General features: G+C 47.4%; 11 non-coding genes across 11 annotated transcripts; all 11 read left to right on the forward strand.

The window, feature by feature from the left end:
- The first annotated feature begins 428 nt into the window (after positions 1-428).
- Positions 429-500, forward strand: TRNAP-UGG (transfer RNA proline (anticodon UGG)). Its single transcript has one exon. It is a non-coding gene; the product is annotated as a tRNA-Pro (tRNA).
- Positions 501-2,306: 1,806 nt separating this feature from the next.
- TRNAP-UGG (transfer RNA proline (anticodon UGG)) lies at positions 2,307-2,378 on the forward strand. Its single transcript has one exon. It is a non-coding gene; the product is annotated as a tRNA-Pro (tRNA).
- A 1,808-nt stretch (positions 2,379-4,186) lies between these two features.
- On the forward strand, positions 4,187-4,258 carry TRNAP-UGG (transfer RNA proline (anticodon UGG)). The gene has a single exon. It is a non-coding gene; the product is annotated as a tRNA-Pro (tRNA).
- A 420-nt stretch (positions 4,259-4,678) lies between these two features.
- TRNAV-CAC (transfer RNA valine (anticodon CAC)) lies at positions 4,679-4,751 on the forward strand. The gene has a single exon. It is a non-coding gene; the product is annotated as a tRNA-Val (tRNA).
- A 1,307-nt stretch (positions 4,752-6,058) lies between these two features.
- TRNAP-UGG (transfer RNA proline (anticodon UGG)) lies at positions 6,059-6,130 on the forward strand. Its single transcript has one exon. It is a non-coding gene; the product is annotated as a tRNA-Pro (tRNA).
- A 420-nt stretch (positions 6,131-6,550) lies between these two features.
- Positions 6,551-6,623, forward strand: TRNAV-CAC (transfer RNA valine (anticodon CAC)). Its single transcript has one exon. It is a non-coding gene; the product is annotated as a tRNA-Val (tRNA).
- A 1,307-nt stretch (positions 6,624-7,930) lies between these two features.
- On the forward strand, positions 7,931-8,002 carry TRNAP-UGG (transfer RNA proline (anticodon UGG)). The gene has a single exon. It is a non-coding gene; the product is annotated as a tRNA-Pro (tRNA).
- Positions 8,003-9,798: 1,796 nt separating this feature from the next.
- Positions 9,799-9,870, forward strand: TRNAP-UGG (transfer RNA proline (anticodon UGG)). Its single transcript has one exon. It is a non-coding gene; the product is annotated as a tRNA-Pro (tRNA).
- A 420-nt stretch (positions 9,871-10,290) lies between these two features.
- TRNAV-CAC (transfer RNA valine (anticodon CAC)) lies at positions 10,291-10,363 on the forward strand. Its single transcript has one exon. It is a non-coding gene; the product is annotated as a tRNA-Val (tRNA).
- A 1,307-nt stretch (positions 10,364-11,670) lies between these two features.
- Positions 11,671-11,742, forward strand: TRNAP-UGG (transfer RNA proline (anticodon UGG)). Its single transcript has one exon. It is a non-coding gene; the product is annotated as a tRNA-Pro (tRNA).
- Positions 11,743-13,550: 1,808 nt separating this feature from the next.
- TRNAP-UGG (transfer RNA proline (anticodon UGG)) lies at positions 13,551-13,622 on the forward strand. Its single transcript has one exon. It is a non-coding gene; the product is annotated as a tRNA-Pro (tRNA).
- Positions 13,623-15,308: the final 1,686 nt, after the last annotated feature.

Genomic DNA, 15,308 nt, shown 5'->3' on the forward strand with positions numbered 1-15,308 from the left:
CCCAGCCCTCAGAGCTTCTGCCAATGCAGATCCCAGCAGGTGCAAAATAAAGGCTCTCCCCCACCTTGCCAGCTGCAGATTGATCAGAAGACTGCTAGTCTAGTGTGTTGGGCCACTTTCTCTCTTCTGTGTATCGTCCCCTCTTATTACATAAACAGCATAAGAGGAATAAAGGAAGGAAGGAAGGAAGGAAGGAACAGTGTATCGCAAGCACCTTCCACCCTGATGTCAATGGGCCACCAACCTTCGGGATGAGGAGGAGACCTGTGAAGACAGTCAGAGCGTGCCGACTGGGGCATTCATTTGGCTCATACACTGACAAGGCTTTCAGCGGCAGGAACAAACTTCAGGAATAGGCATTCTTGGCCTCGAATCCTAAGGGGGGTGCAAACGCTGAGGACAATTCCGTCAAATGCTCAAAGGACCGTGGCTCGTTGGTCTAGGGGTATGATTCTCGCTTTGGGTGCGAGAGGTCCCGGGTTCAAATCCCGGACGAGCCCAATCAAGGTGGTTAACTTGAGGTCCTTTTTTTTGTTTTTTCAATGTTATTTTCATTGGACAGACTCTCTGGTTTTCTCGGTAAGCAGTAGTCGATGAACAATTCACTTCCTGAACCTCTTTGCGTGCCATGTCCTTGCGACAAGCACTTTGTGTTCTCTGTTAGCTCTCAGTAACATTCCTTGATTTGCTTGTGAGTTTTGGCCGTCTGATCTCAAAGTGGAAATATGTCCTTCCCTCTGTACGCTGCATAGGCCCTCAGCTGGCATACTTGTATATGTGCGCATGCTTGATAGGACGTATGTTTTAGGCTGGATTGTGTGAGCTTCAGGCGCAAGGCATTTGATTAGTCTTTAAGCAGGTCCACTTGCACTGCCCTTTGCACCTGTTCTCCCAGTCCCTACAAAGGTGAGCAAGCAGCTGTTTCTGTAGTGTAGTGGTTATCACGTTCGCCTCACACGTGAAAGGTCCCCCCGGTTTGAGACCGGGCAGAAACACTCTCTGCTGGCATTTTACACAAAATAGTTTTTTTCCCCTTTTGTCACACACAAATGTAAAGTATGAACTTATTTGCGTTCCCATGGAAATAGCATATGCTCTCAAGAGCTTGAGAAATACACTGGGAAGGCAAGCATCCTCACATGTATTCTGTATATGGGGCCAATAAAAAAATGCACGCGCTTGCATTTTGTGTATGTAATGTTGCAGAGCACAGAGAGGATTTATTTTCCCTACTGCTGGGTATTTGGGTCTCTGGGATCACAGTTGGGTCCGCTCCGTCCTCTGAAATGGTCCATATTAGTTACATAGGTTAGTGTACCAAAGAAATAATACATTTTCATATACAGCTTCTTCATTTCTGTGTTCTGAGGGATTACCAGTTGTAAGAAATGCACTTGCCGGTACAGTGATTCCCTGGCTTTCTCTGGCCCGAGAAAGCTTTTCCTCTGAAGTGGGAACAGAAGTTGGACTGCTTCTGCTGAACTTCCTGAAAGCAGAGCTGGCGGGAGGAGGGACTTTTTGAGTGCTGGGAAAATTTGAGCTGGAAATTTGCATCGGCTGGACAGAGATTGCTTGGAGCAGCCAAAATATAATAACGGCCATGGCGCTCAAGTAAAGCAGAAAGCTTTTAGTATACACCTTTTGCACTCTTGTCAACGAAGCTGGGCTCTGTGAATGCTCACCCTACGCAAGAAAAGAGAACAGACTTTGCTGGTGACCTAAATATATCTCGCCTGATCGAGCACGATCGAGCTCTGAGTGAGCAGCTGTGCAATGGTCATCTTTACCAAAGGGGAGATGCTGCTTTTTCCAGTGTCACGCCCATGCTCTCAGGGCTGGAGGGAGGAGGGCTGCTTTTTGTTTTTACAGGCAAAAGGAAAGGCCCAGCCCTCAGAGCTTCTGCCAATGCAGATCCCAGCAGGTGCAAAATAAAGGCTCTCCCCCACCTTGCCAGCTGCAGATTGATCAGAAGACTGCTAGTCTAGTGTGTTGGGCCACTTTCTCTCTTCTGTGTATCGTCCCCTCTTATTACATAAACAGCATAAGAGGAATAAAGGAAGGAAGGAAGGAAGGAACAGTGTATCGCAAGCACCTTCCACCCTGATGTCAATGGGCCACCAACCTTCGGGATGAGGAGGAGACCTGTGAAGACAGTCAGAGCGTGCCGACTGGGGCATTCATTTGGCTCATACACCGACAAGGCTTTCAGCGGCAGGAACAAACTTCAGGAATAGGCATTCTTGGCCTCGAATCCTAAGGGGGGTGCAAACGCTGAGGACAATTCCGTCAAATGCTCAAAGGACCGTGGCTTGTTGGTCTAGGGGTATGATTCTCGCTTTGGGTGCGAGAGGTCCCGGGTTCAAATCCCGGACGAGCCCAATCAAGGTGGTTAACTTGAGCTCCTTTTTTTTGTTTTTTCAATGTTATTTTCATTGGACAGACTCTCTGGTTTTCTCGGTAAGCAGTAGTCGATGAACAATTCACTTCCTGAACCTCTTTGCGTGCCATGTCCTTGCGACAAGCACTTTGTGTTCTCTGTTAGCTCTCAGTAACATTCCTTGATTTGCTTGTGAGTTTTGGCCGTCCGATCTCAAAGTGGAAATATGTCCTTCCCTCTGTACGCTGCATAGGCCCTCAGCTGGCATACTTGTATATGTGCGCATGCTTGATAGGACGTATGTTTTAGGCTGGATTGTGTGAGCTTCAGGCGCAAGGCATTTGATTAGTCTTTAAGCAGGTCCACTTGCACTGCCCTTTGCACCTGTTCTCCCAGTCCCTACAAAGGTGAGCAAGCAGCTGTTTCTGTAGTGTAGTGGTTATCAGGTTCGCCTCACACGCGAAAGGTCCCCGGTTCAAGACCGGGCAGAAACACTCTCTGCTGGCATTTTACACAAAATAGTTTTTTTCCCCTTTTGTCACACACAAATGTAAAGTATGAACTTATTTGCGTTCCCATGGAAATAGCATATGCTCTCAAGAGCTTGAGAAATACACTGGGAAGGCAAGCATCCTCACATGTATTCTGTATATGGGGCCAATAAAAAAATGCACGCGCTTGCATTTTGTGTATGTAATGTTGCAGAGCACAGAGAGGATTTATTTTCCCTACTGCTGGGTATTTGGGTCTCTGGGATCACAGTTGGGTCCGCTCCGTCCTCTGAAATGGTCCATATTAGTTACATAGGTTAGTGTACCAAAGAAATAATACATTTTCATATACAGCTTCTTTATTTCTGTGTTCTGAGGGATTACCAGTTGTAAGAAATGCACTTGCCGGTACAGTGATTCCCTGGCTTTCTCTGGCCCGAGAAAGCTTTTCCTCTGAAGTGGGAACAGAAGTTGGACTGCTTCTGCTGAACTTCCTGAAAGCAGAGCTGGCGGGAGGAGGGACTTTTTGAGTGCTGGGAAAATTTGAGCTGGAAATTTGCATCGGCTGGACAGAGATTGCTTGGAGCAGCCAAAATATAATAACGGCCATGGCGCTCAAGTAAAGCAGAAAGCTTTTAGTATACACCTTTTGCACTCTTGTCAACGAAGCTGGGCTCTGTGAATGCTCACCCTACGCAAGAAAAGAGAACAGACTTTGCTGGTGACCTAAATATATCTCGCCTGATCGAGCACGATCGAGCTCTGAGTGAGCAGCTGTGCAATGGTCATCTTTACCAAAGGGGAGATGCTGCTTTTTCCAGTGTCACGCCCATGCTCTCAGGGCTGGAGGGAGGAGGGCTGCTTTTTGTTTTTACAGGCAAAAGGAAAGGCCCAGCCCTCAGAGCTTCTGCCAATGCAGATCCCAGCAGGTGCAAAATAAAGGCTCTCCCCCACCTTGCCAGCTGCAGATTGATCAGAAGACTGCTAGTCTAGTGTGTTGGGCCACTTTCTCTCTTCTGTGTATCGTCCCCTCTTATTACATAAACAGCATAAGAGGAATAAAGGAAGGAAGGAAGGAAGGAAGGAACAGTGTATCGCAAGCACCTTCCACCCTGATGTCAATGGGCCACCAACCTTCGGGATGAGGAGGAGACCTGTGAAGACAGTCAGAGCGTGCCGACTGGGGCATTCATTTGGCTCATACACCGACAAGGCTTTCAGCGGCAGGAACAAACTTCAGGAATAGGCATTCTTGGCCTCGAATCCTAAGGGGGGTGCAAACGCTGAGGACAATTCCGTCAAATGCTCAAAGGACCGTGGCTCGTTGGTCTAGGGGTATGATTCTCGCTTTGGGTGCGAGAGGTCCCGGGTTCAAATCCCGGACGAGCCCAATCAAGGTGGTTAACTTGAGCTCCTTTTTTTTGTTTTTTCAATGTTATTTTCATTGGACAGACTCTCTGGTTTTCTCGGTAAGCAGTAGTCGATGAACAATTCACTTCCTGAACCTCTTTGCGTGCCATGTCCTTGCGACAAGCACTTTGTGTTCTCTGTTAGCTCTCAGTAACATTCCTTGATTTGCTTGTGAGTTTTGGCCGTCCGATCTCAAAGTGGAAATATGTCCTTCCCTCTGTACGCTGCATAGGCCCTCAGCTGGCATACTTGTATATGTGCGCATGCTTGATAGGACGTATGTTTTAGGCTGGATTGTGTGAGCTTCAGGCGCAAGGCATTTGATTAGTCTTTAAGCAGGTCCACTTGCACTGCCCTTTGCACCTGTTCTCCCAGTCCCTACAAAGGTGAGCAAGCAGCTGTTTCTGTAGTGTAGTGGTTATCACGTTCGCCTCACACGCGAAAGGTCCCCGGTTCGAGACCGGGCAGAAACACTCTCTGCTGGCATTTTACACAAAATAGTTTTTTTCCCCTTTTGTCACACACAAATGTAAAGTATGAACTTATTTGCGTTCCCATGGAAATAGCATATGCTCTCAAGAGCTTGAGAAATACACTGGGAAGGCAAGCATCCTCACATGTATTCTGTATATGGGGCCAATAAAAAAATGCACGCGCTTGCATTTTGTGTATGTAATGTTGCAGAGCACAGAGAGGATTTATTTTCCCTACTGCTGGGTATTTGGGTCTCTGGGATCACAGTTGGGTCCGCTCCGTCCTCTGAAATGGTCCATATTAGTTACATAGGTTAGTGTACCAAAGAAATAATACATTTTCATATACAGCTTCTTCATTTCTGTGTTCTGAGGGATTACCAGTTGTAAGAAATGCACTTGCCGGTACAGTGATTCCCTGGCTTTCTCTGGCCCGAGAAAGCTTTTCCTCTGAAGTGGGAACAGAAGTTGGACTGCTTCTGCTGAACTTCCTGAAAGCAGAGCTGGCGGGAGGAGGGACTTTTTGAGTGCTGGGAAAATTTGAGCTGGAAATTTGCATCGGCTGGACAGAGATTGCTTGGAGCAGCCAAAATATAATAACGGCCATGGCGCTCAAGTAAAGCAGAAAGCTTTTAGTATACACCTTTTGCACTCTTGTCAACGAAGCTGGGCTCTGTGAATGCTCACCCTACGCAAGAAAAGAGAACAGACTTTGCTGGTGACCTAAATATATCTCACCTGATCGAGCACGATCGAGCTCTGAGTGAGCAGCTGTGCAATGGTCATCTTTACCAAAGGGGAGATGCTGCTTTTTCCAGTGTCACGCCCATGCTCTCAGGGCTGGAGGGAGGAGGGCTGCTTTTTGTTTTTACAGGCAAAAGGAAAGGCCCAGCCCTCAGAGCTTCTGCCAATGCAGATCCCAGCAGGTGCAAAATAAAGGCTCTCCCCCACCTTGCCAGCTGCAGATTGATCAGAAGACTGCTAGTCTAGTGTGTTGGGCCACTTTCTCTCTTCTGTGTATCGTCCCCTCTTATTACATAAACAGCATAAGAGGAATAAAGGAAGGAAGGAAGGAACAGTGTATCGCAAGCACCTTCCACCCTGATGTCAATGGGCCACCAACCTTCGGGATGAGGAGGAGACCTGTGAAGACAGTCAGAGCGTGCCGACTGGGGCATTCATTTGGCTCATACACCGACAAGGCTTTCAGCGGCAGGAACAAACTTCAGGAATAGGCATTCTTGGCCTCGAATCCTAAGGGGGGTGCAAACGCTGAGGACAATTCCGTCAAATGCTCAAAGGACCGTGGCTCGTTGGTCTAGGGGTATGATTCTCACTTTGGGTGCGAGAGGTCCCGGGTTCAAATCCCGGACGAGCCCAATCAAGGTGGTTAACTTGAGCTCCTTTTTTTTGTTTTTTCAATGTTATTTTCATTGGACAGACTCTCTGGTTTTCTCGGTAAGCAGTAGTCGATGAACAATTCACTTCCTGAACCTCTTTGCGTGCCATGTCCTTGCGACAAGCACTTTGTGTTCTCTGTTAGCTCTCAGTAACATTCCTTGATTTGCTTGTGAGTTTTGGCCGTCCGATCTCAAAGTGGAAATATGTCCTTCCCTCTGTACGCTGCATAGGCCCTCAGCTGGCATACTTGTATATGTGCGCATGCTTGATAGGACGTATGTTTTAGGCTGGATTGTGTGAGCTTCAGGCGCAAGGCATTTGATTAGTCTTTAAGCAGGTCCACTTGCACTGCCCTTTGCACCTGTTCTCCCAGTCCCTACAAAGGTGAGCAAGCAGCTGTTTCTGTAGTGTAGTGGTTATCACGTTCGCCTCACACGCGAAAGGTCCCCGGTTCGAGACCGGGCAGAAACACTCTCTGCTGGCATTTTACACAAAATAGTTTTTTTCCCCTTTTGTCACACACAAATGTAAAGTATGAACTTATTTGCGTTCCCATGGAAATAGCATATGCTCTCAAGAGCTTGAGAAATACACTGGGAAGGCAAGCATCCTCACATGTATTCTGTATATGGGGCCAATAAAAAAATGCACGCGCTTGCATTTTGTGTATGTAATGTTGCAGAGCACAGAGAGGATTTATTTTCCCTACTGCTGGGTATTTGGGTCTCTGGGATCACAGTTGGGTCCGCTCCGTCCTCTGAAATGGTCCATATTAGTTACATAGGTTAGTGTACCAAAGAAATAATACATTTTCATATACAGCTTCTTCATTTCTGTGTTCTGAGGGATTACCAGTTGTAAGAAATGCACTTGCCGGTACAGTGATTCCCTGGCTTTCTCTGGCCCGAGAAAGCTTTTCCTCTGAAGTGGGAACAGAAGTTGGACTGCTTCTGCTGAACTTCCTGAAAGCAGAGCTGGCGGGAGGAGGGACTTTTTGAGTGCTGGGAAAATTTGAGCTGGAAATTTGCATCGGCTGGACAGAGATTGCTTGGAGCAGCCAAAATATAATAACGGCCATGGCGCTCAAGTAAAGCAGAAAGCTTTTAGTATACACCTTTTGCACTCTTGTCAACGAAGCTGGGCTCTGTGAATGCTCACCCTACGCAAGAAAAGAGAACAGACTTTGCTGGTGACCTAAATATATCTCACCTGATCGAGCACGATCGAGCTCTGAGTGAGCAGCTGTGCAATGGTCATCTTTACCAAAGGGGAGATGCTGCTTTTTCCAGTGTCACGCCCATGCTCTCAGGGCTGGAGGGAGGAGGGCTGCTTTTTGTTTTTACAGGCAAAAGGAAAGGCCCAGCCCTCAGAGCTTCTGCCAATGCAGATCCCAGCAGGTGCAAAATAAAGGCTCTCCCCCACCTTGCCAGCTGCAGATTGATCAGAAGACTGCTAGTCTAGTGTGTTGGGCCACTTTCTCTCTTCTGTGTATCGTCCCCTCTTATTACATAAACAGCATAAGAGGAATAAAGGAAGGAAGGAAGGAACAGTGTATCGCAAGCACCTTCCACCCTGATGTCAATGGGCCACCAACCTTCGGGATGAGGAGGAGACCTGTGAAGACAGTCAGAGCGTGCCGACTGGGGCATTCATTTGGCTCATACACCGACAAGGCTTTCAGCGGCAGGAACAAACTTCAGGAATAGGCATTCTTGGCCTCGAATCCTAAGGGGGGTGCAAACGCTGAGGACAATTCCGTCAAATGCTCAAAGGACCGTGGCTCGTTGGTCTAGGGGTATGATTCTCACTTTGGGTGCGAGAGGTCCCGGGTTCAAATCCCGGACGAGCCCAATCAAGGTGGTTAACTTGAGCTCCTTTTTTTTGTTTTTTCAATGTTATTTTCATTGGACAGACTCTCTGGTTTTCTCGGTAAGCAGTAGTCGATGAACAATTCACTTCCTGAACCTCTTTGCGTGCCATGTCCTTGCGACAAGCACTTTGTGTTCTCTGTTAGCTCTCAGTAACATTCCTTGATTTGCTTGTGAGTTTTGGCCGTCCGATCTCAAAGTGGAAATATGTCCTTCCCTCTGTACGCTGCATAGGCCCTCAGCTGGCATACTTGTATATGTGCGCATGCTTGATAGGACGTATGTTTTAGGCTGGATTGTGTGAGCTTCAGGCGCAAGGCATTTGATTAGTCTTTAAGCAGGTCCACTTGCACTGCCCTTTGCACCTGTTCTCCCAGTCCCTACAAAAGTGAGCAAGCAGCTGTTTCTGTAGTGTAGTGGTTATCACGTTCGCCTCACACGCGAAAGGTCCCTGGTTGGAGACCGGGCAGAAACACTCTCTGCTGGCATTTTACACAAAATAGTTTTTTTCCCCTTTTGTCACACACAAATGTAAAGTATGAACTTATTTGCGTTCCCATGGAAATAGCATATGCTCTCAAGAGCTTGAGAAATACACTGGGAAGGCAAGCATCCTCACATGTATTCTGTATATGGGGCCAATAAAAAAATGCACGCGCTTGCATTTTGTGTATGTAATGTTGCAGAGCACAGAGAGGATTTATTTTCCCTACTGCTGGGTATTTGGGTCTCTGGGATCACAGTTGGGTCCGCTCCGTCCTCTGAAATGGTCCATATTAGTTACATAGGTTAGTGTACCAAAGAAATAATACATTTTCATATACAGCTTCTTCATTTCTGTGTTCTGAGGGATTACCAGTTGTAAGAAATGCACTTGCCGGTACAGTGATTCCCTGGCTTTCTCTGGCCCGAGAAAGCTTTTCCTCTGAAGTGGGAACAGAAGTTGGACTGCTTCTGCTGAACTTCCTGAAAGCAGAGCTGGCGGGAGGAGGGACTTTTTGAGTGCTGGGAAAATTTGAGCTGGAAATTTGCATCGGCTGGACAGAGATTGCTTGGAGCAGCCAAAATATAATAACGGCCATGGCGCTCAAGTAAAGCAGAAAGCTTTTAGTATACACCTTTTGCACTCTTGTCAACGAAGCTGGGCTCTGTGAATGCTCACCCTACGCAAGAAAAGAGAACAGACTTTGCTGGTGACCTAAATATATCTCGCCTGATCGAGCACGATCGAGCTCTGAGTGAGCAGCTGTGCAATGGTCATCTTTACCAAAGGGGAGATGCTGCTTTTTCCAGTGTCACGCCCATGCTCTCAGGGCTGGAGGGAGGAGGGCTGCTTTTTGTTTTTACAGGCAAAAGGAAAGGCCCAGCCCTCAGAGCTTCTGCCAATGCAGATCCCAGCAGGTGCAAAATAAAGGCTCTCCCCCACCTTGCCAGCTGCAGATTGATCAGAAGACTGCTAGTCTAGTGTGTTGGGCCACTTTCTCTCTTCTGTGTATCGTCCCCTCTTATTACATAAACAGCATAAGAGGAATAAAGGAAGGAAGGAACAGTGTATCGCAAGCACTTTCCACCCTGATGTCAATGGGCCACCAACCTTCGGGATGAGGAGGAGACCTGTGAAGACAGTCAGAGCGTGCCGACTGGGGCATTCATTTGGCTCATACACCGACAAGGCTTTCAGCGGCAGGAACAAACTTCAGGAATAGGCATTCTTGGCCTCGAATCCTAAGGGGGGTGCAAACGCTGAGGACAATTCCGTCAAATGCTCAAAGGACTGTGGCTCGTTGGTCTAGGGGTATGATTCTCGCTTTGGGTGCGAGAGGTCCCGGGTTCAAATCCCGTACGAGCCCAATCAAGGTGGTTAACTTGAGCTCCTTTTTTTTGTTTTTTCAATGTTATTTTCATTGGACAGACTCTCTGGTTTTCTCGGTAAGCAGTAGTCGATGAACAATTCACTTCCTGAACCTCTTTGCGTGCCATGTCCTTGCGACAAGCACTTTGTGTTCTCTGTTAGCTCTCAGTAACATTCCTTGATTTGCTTGTGAGTTTTGGCCGTCCGATCTCAAAGTGGAAATATGTCCTTCCCTCTGTACGCTGCATAGGCCCTCAGCTGGCATACTTGTATATGTGCGCATGCTTGATAGGACGTATGTTTTAGGCTGGATTGTGTGAGCTTCAGGCGCAAGGCATTTGATTAGTCTTTAAGCAGGTCCACTTGCACTGCCCTTTGCACCTGTTCTCCCAGTCCCTACAAAGGTGAGCAAGCAGCTGTTTCTGTAGTGTAGTGGTTATCACGTTCGCCTCACACGCGAAAGGTCCCCGGTTCGAGACCGGGCAGAAACACTCTCTGCTGGCATTTTACACAAAATAGTTTTTTTCCCCTTTTGTCACACACAAATGTAAAGTATGAACTTATTTGCGTTCCCATGGAAATAGCATATGCTCTCAAGAGCTTGAGAAATACACTGGGAAGGCAAGCATCCTCACATGTATTCTGTATATGGGGCCAATAAAAAAATGCACGCGCTTGCATTTTGTGTATGTAATGTTGCAGAGCACAGAGAGGATTTATTTTCCCTACTGCTGGGTATTTGGGTCTCTGGGATCACAGTTGGGTCCGCTCCGTCCTCTGAAATGGTCCATATTAGTTACATAGGTTAGTGTACCAAAGAAATAATACATTTTCATATACAGCTTCTTCATTTCTGTGTTCTGAGGGATTACCAGTTGTAAGAAATGCACTTGCCGGTACAGTGATTCCCTGGCTTTCTCTGGCCCGAGAAAGCTTTTCCTCTGAAGTGGGAACAGAAGTTGGACTGCTTCTGCTGAACTTCCTGAAAGCAGAGCTGGCGGGAGGAGGGACTTTTTGAGTGCTGGGAAAATTTGAGCTGGAAATTTGCATCGGCTGGACAGAGATTGCTTGGAGCAGCCAAAATATAATAACGGCCATGGCGCTCAAGTAAAGCAGAAAGCTTTTAGTATACACCTTTTGCACTCTTGTCAACGAAGCTGGGCTCTGTGAATGCTCACCCTACGCAAGAAAAGAGAACAGACTTTGCTGGTGACCTAAATATATCTCACCTGATCGAGCACGATCGAGCTCTGAGTGAGCAGCTGTGCAATGGTCATCTTTACCAAAGGGGAGATGCTGCTTTTTCCAGTGTCACGCCCATGCTCTCAGGGCTGGAGGGAGGAGGGCTGCTTTTTGTTTTTACAGGCAAAAGGAAAGGCCCAGCCCTCAGAGCTTCTGCCAATGCAGATCCCAGCAGGTGCAAAATAAAGGCTCTCCCCCACCTTGCCAGCTGCAGATTGATCAGAAGACTGCTAGTCTAGTGTGTTGGGCCACTTTCTCTCTTCTGTGTATCGTCCCCTCTTATTACATAAACAGCATAAGAGGAATAAAGGAAGGAAGGAAGGAACAGTGTATCGCAAGCACCTTCCACCCTGATGTCAATGGGCCACCAACCTTCGGGATGAGGAGGAGACCTGTGAAGACAGTCAGAGCGTGCCGACTGGGGCATTCATTTGGCTCATACACCGACAAGGCTTTCAGCGGCAGGAACAAACTTCAGGAATAGGCATTCTTGGCCTCGAATCCTAAGGGGGGTGCAAACGCTGAGGACAATTCCGTCAAATGCTCAAAGGACCGTGGCTCGTTGGTCTAGGGGTATGATTCTCACTTTGGGTGCGAGAGGTCCCGGGTTCAAATCCCGGACGAGCCCAATCAAGGTGGTTAACTTGAGCTCCTTTTTTTTGTTTTTTCAATGTTATTTTCATTGGACAGACTCTCTGGTTTTCTCGGTAAGCAGTAGTCGATGAACAATTCACTTCCTGAACCTCTTTGCGTGCCATGTCCTTGCGACAAGCACTTTGTGTTCTCTGTTAGCTCTCAGTAACATTCCTTGATTTGCTTGTGAGTTTTGGCCGTCCGATCTCAAAGTGGAAATATGTCCTTCCCTCTGTACGCTGCATAGGCCCTCAGCTGGCATACTTGTATATGTGCGCATGCTTGATAGGACGTATGTTTTAGGCTGGATTGTGTGAGCTTCAGGCGCAAGGCATTTGATTAGTCTTTAAGCAGGTCCACTTGCACTGCCCTTTGCACCTGTTCTCCCAGTCCCTACAAAAGTGAGCAAGCAGCTGTTTCTGTAGTGTAGTGGTTATCACGTTCGCCTCACACGCGAAAGGTCCCTGGTTGGAGACCGGGCAGAAACACTCTCTGCTGGCATTTTACACAAAATAGTTTTTTTCCCCTTTTGTCACACACAAATGTAAAGTATGAACTTATTTGCGTTCCCATGGAAATAGCATATGCTCTCAAGAGCTTGAGAAATACACTGGGAAGGCAAGCATCCTCACATGTATTCTGTATATGGGGCCAATAAAAAAATGCACGCGCTTGCATTTTGTGTATGTAATGTTGCAGAGCACAGAGAGGATTTATTTTCCCTACTGCTGGGTATTTGGGTCTCTGGGATCACAGTTGGGTCCGCTCCGTCCTCTGAAATGGTCCATATTAGTTACATAGGTTAGTGTACCAAAGAAATAATACATTTTCATATACAGCTTCTTCATTTCTGTGTTCTGAGGGATTACCAGTTGTAAGAAATGCACTTGCCGGTACAGTGATTCCCTGGCTTTCTCTGGCCCGAGAAAGCTTTTCCTCTGAAGTGGGAACAGAAGTTGGACTGCTTCTGCTGAACTTCCTGAAAGCAGAGCTGGCGGGAGGAGGGACTTTTTGAGTGCTGGGAAAATTTGAGCTGGAAATTTGCATCGGCTGGACAGAGATTGCTTGGAGCAGCCAAAATATAATAACGGCCATGGCGCTCAAGTAAAGCAGAAAGCTTTTAGTATACACCTTTTGCACTCTTGTCAACGAAGCTGGGCTCTGTGAATGCTCACCCTACGCAAGAAAAGAGAACAGACTTTGCTGGTGACCTAAATATATCTCGCCTGATCGAGCACGATCGAGCTCTGAGTGAGCAGCTGTGCAATGGTCATCTTTACCAAAGGGGAGATGCTGCTTTTTCCAGTGTCACGCCCATGCTCTCAGGGCTGGAGGGAGGAGGGCTGCTTTTTGTTTTTACAGGCAAAAGGAAAGGCCCAGCCCTCAGAGCTTCTGCCAATGCAGATCCCAGCAGGTGCAAAATAAAGGCTCTCCCCCACCTTGCCAGCTGCAGATTGATCAGAAGACTGCTAGTCTAGTGTGTTGGGCCACTTTCTCTCTTCTGTGTATCGTCCCCTCTTATTACATAAACAGCATAAGAGGAATAAAGGAAGGAAGGAAGGAAGGAAGGAACAGTGTATCGCAAGCACCTTCCACCCTGATGTCAATGGGCCACCAACCTTCGGGATGAGGAGGAGACCTGTGAAGACAGTCAGAGCGTGCCGACTGGGGCATTCATTTGGCTCATACACCGACAAGGCTTTCAGCGGCAGGAACAAACTTCAGGAATAGGCATTCTTGGCCTCGAATCCTAAGGGGGGTGCAAACGCTGAGGACAATTCCGTCAAATGCTCAAAGGACCGTGGCTCGTTGGTCTAGGGGTATGATTCTCGCTTTGGGTGCGAGAGGTCCCGGGTTCAAATCCCGGACGAGCCCAATCAAGGTGGTTAACTTGAGGTCCTTTTTTTTGTTTTTTCAATGTTATTTTCATTGGACAGACTCTCTGGTTTTCTCGGTAAGCAGTAGTCGATGAACAATTCACTTCCTGAACCTCTTTGCGTGCCATGTCCTTGCGACAAGCACTTTGTGTTCTCTGTTAGCTCTCAGTAACATTCCTTGATTTGCTTGTGAGTTTTGGCCGTCCGATCTCAAAGTGGAAATATGTCCTTCCCTCTGTACGCTGCATAGGCCCTCAGCTGGCATACTTGTATATGTGCGCATGCTTGATAGGACGTATGTTTTAGGCTGGATTGTGTGAGCTTCAGGCGCAAGGCATTTGATTAGTCTTTAAGCAGGTCCACTTGCACTGCCCTTTGCACCTGTTCTCCCAGTCCCTACAAAGGTGAGCAAGCAGCTGTTTCTGTAGTGTAGTGGTTATCAGGTTCGCCTCACACGTGAAAGGTCCCCCCGGTTCGAGACCGGGCAGAAACACTCTCTGCTGGCATTTTACACAAAATAGTTTTTTTCCCCTTTTGTCACACACAAATGTAAAGTATGAACTTATTTGCGTTCCCATGGAAATAGCATATGCTCTCAAGAGCTTGAGAAATACACTGGGAAGGCAAGCATCCTCACATGTATTCTGTATATGGGGCCAATAAAAAAATGCACGCGCTTGCATTTTGTGTATGTAATGTTGCAGAGCACAGAGAGGATTTATTTTCCCTACTGCTGGGTATTTGGGTCTCTGGGATCACAGTTGGGTCCGCTCCGTCCTCTGAAATGGTCCATATTAGTTACATAGGTTAGTGTACCAAAGAAATAATACATTTTCATATACAGCTTCTTCATTTCTGTGTTCTGAGGGATTACCAGTTGTAAGAAATGCACTTGCCGGTACAGTGATTCCCTGGCTTTCTCTGGCCCGAGAAAGCTTTTCCTCTGAAGTGGGAACAGAAGTTGGACTGCTTCTGCTGAACTTCCTGAAAGCAGAGCTGGCGGGAGGAGGGACTTTTTGAGTGCTGGGAAAATTTGAGCTGGAAATTTGCATCGGCTGGACAGAGATTGCTTGGAGCAGCCAAAATATAATAACGGCCATGGCGCTCAAGTAAAGCAGAAAGCTTTTAGTATACACCTTTTGCACTCTTGTCAACGAAGCTGGGCTCTGTGAATGCTCACCCTACGCAAGAAAAGAGAACAGACTTTGCTGGTGACCTAAATATATCTCGCCTGATCGAGCACGATCGAGCTCTGAGTGAGCAGCTGTGCAATGGTCATCTTTACCAAAGGGGAGATGCTGCTTTTTCCAGTGTCACGCCCATGCTCTCAGGGCTGGAGGGAGGAGGGCTGCTTTTTGTTTTTACAGGCAAAAGGAAAGGCCCAGCCCTCAGAGCTTCTGCCAATGCAGATCCCAGCAGGTGCAAAATAAAGGCTCTCCCCCACCTTGCCAGCTGCAGATTGATCAGAAGACTGCTAGTCTAGTGTGTTGGGCCACTTTCTCTCTTCTGTGTATCGTCCCCTCTTATTACATAAACAGCATAAGAGGAATAAAGGAAGGAAGGAAGGAAGGAAGGAACAGTGTATCGCAAGCACCTTCCACCCTGATGTCAATGGGCCACCAACCTTCGGGATGAGGAGGAGACCTGTGAAGACAGTCAGAGCGTGCCGACTGGGGCATTCATT

This window comes from Ambystoma mexicanum, chromosome 2q (genome assembly GCF_040938575.1).
Source record: "Ambystoma mexicanum isolate Mex_15411 chromosome 2q, UKY_AmexF1_1, whole genome shotgun sequence".
Classification (NCBI taxonomy): Eukaryota; Metazoa; Chordata; class Amphibia; order Caudata; family Ambystomatidae; genus Ambystoma; species Ambystoma mexicanum.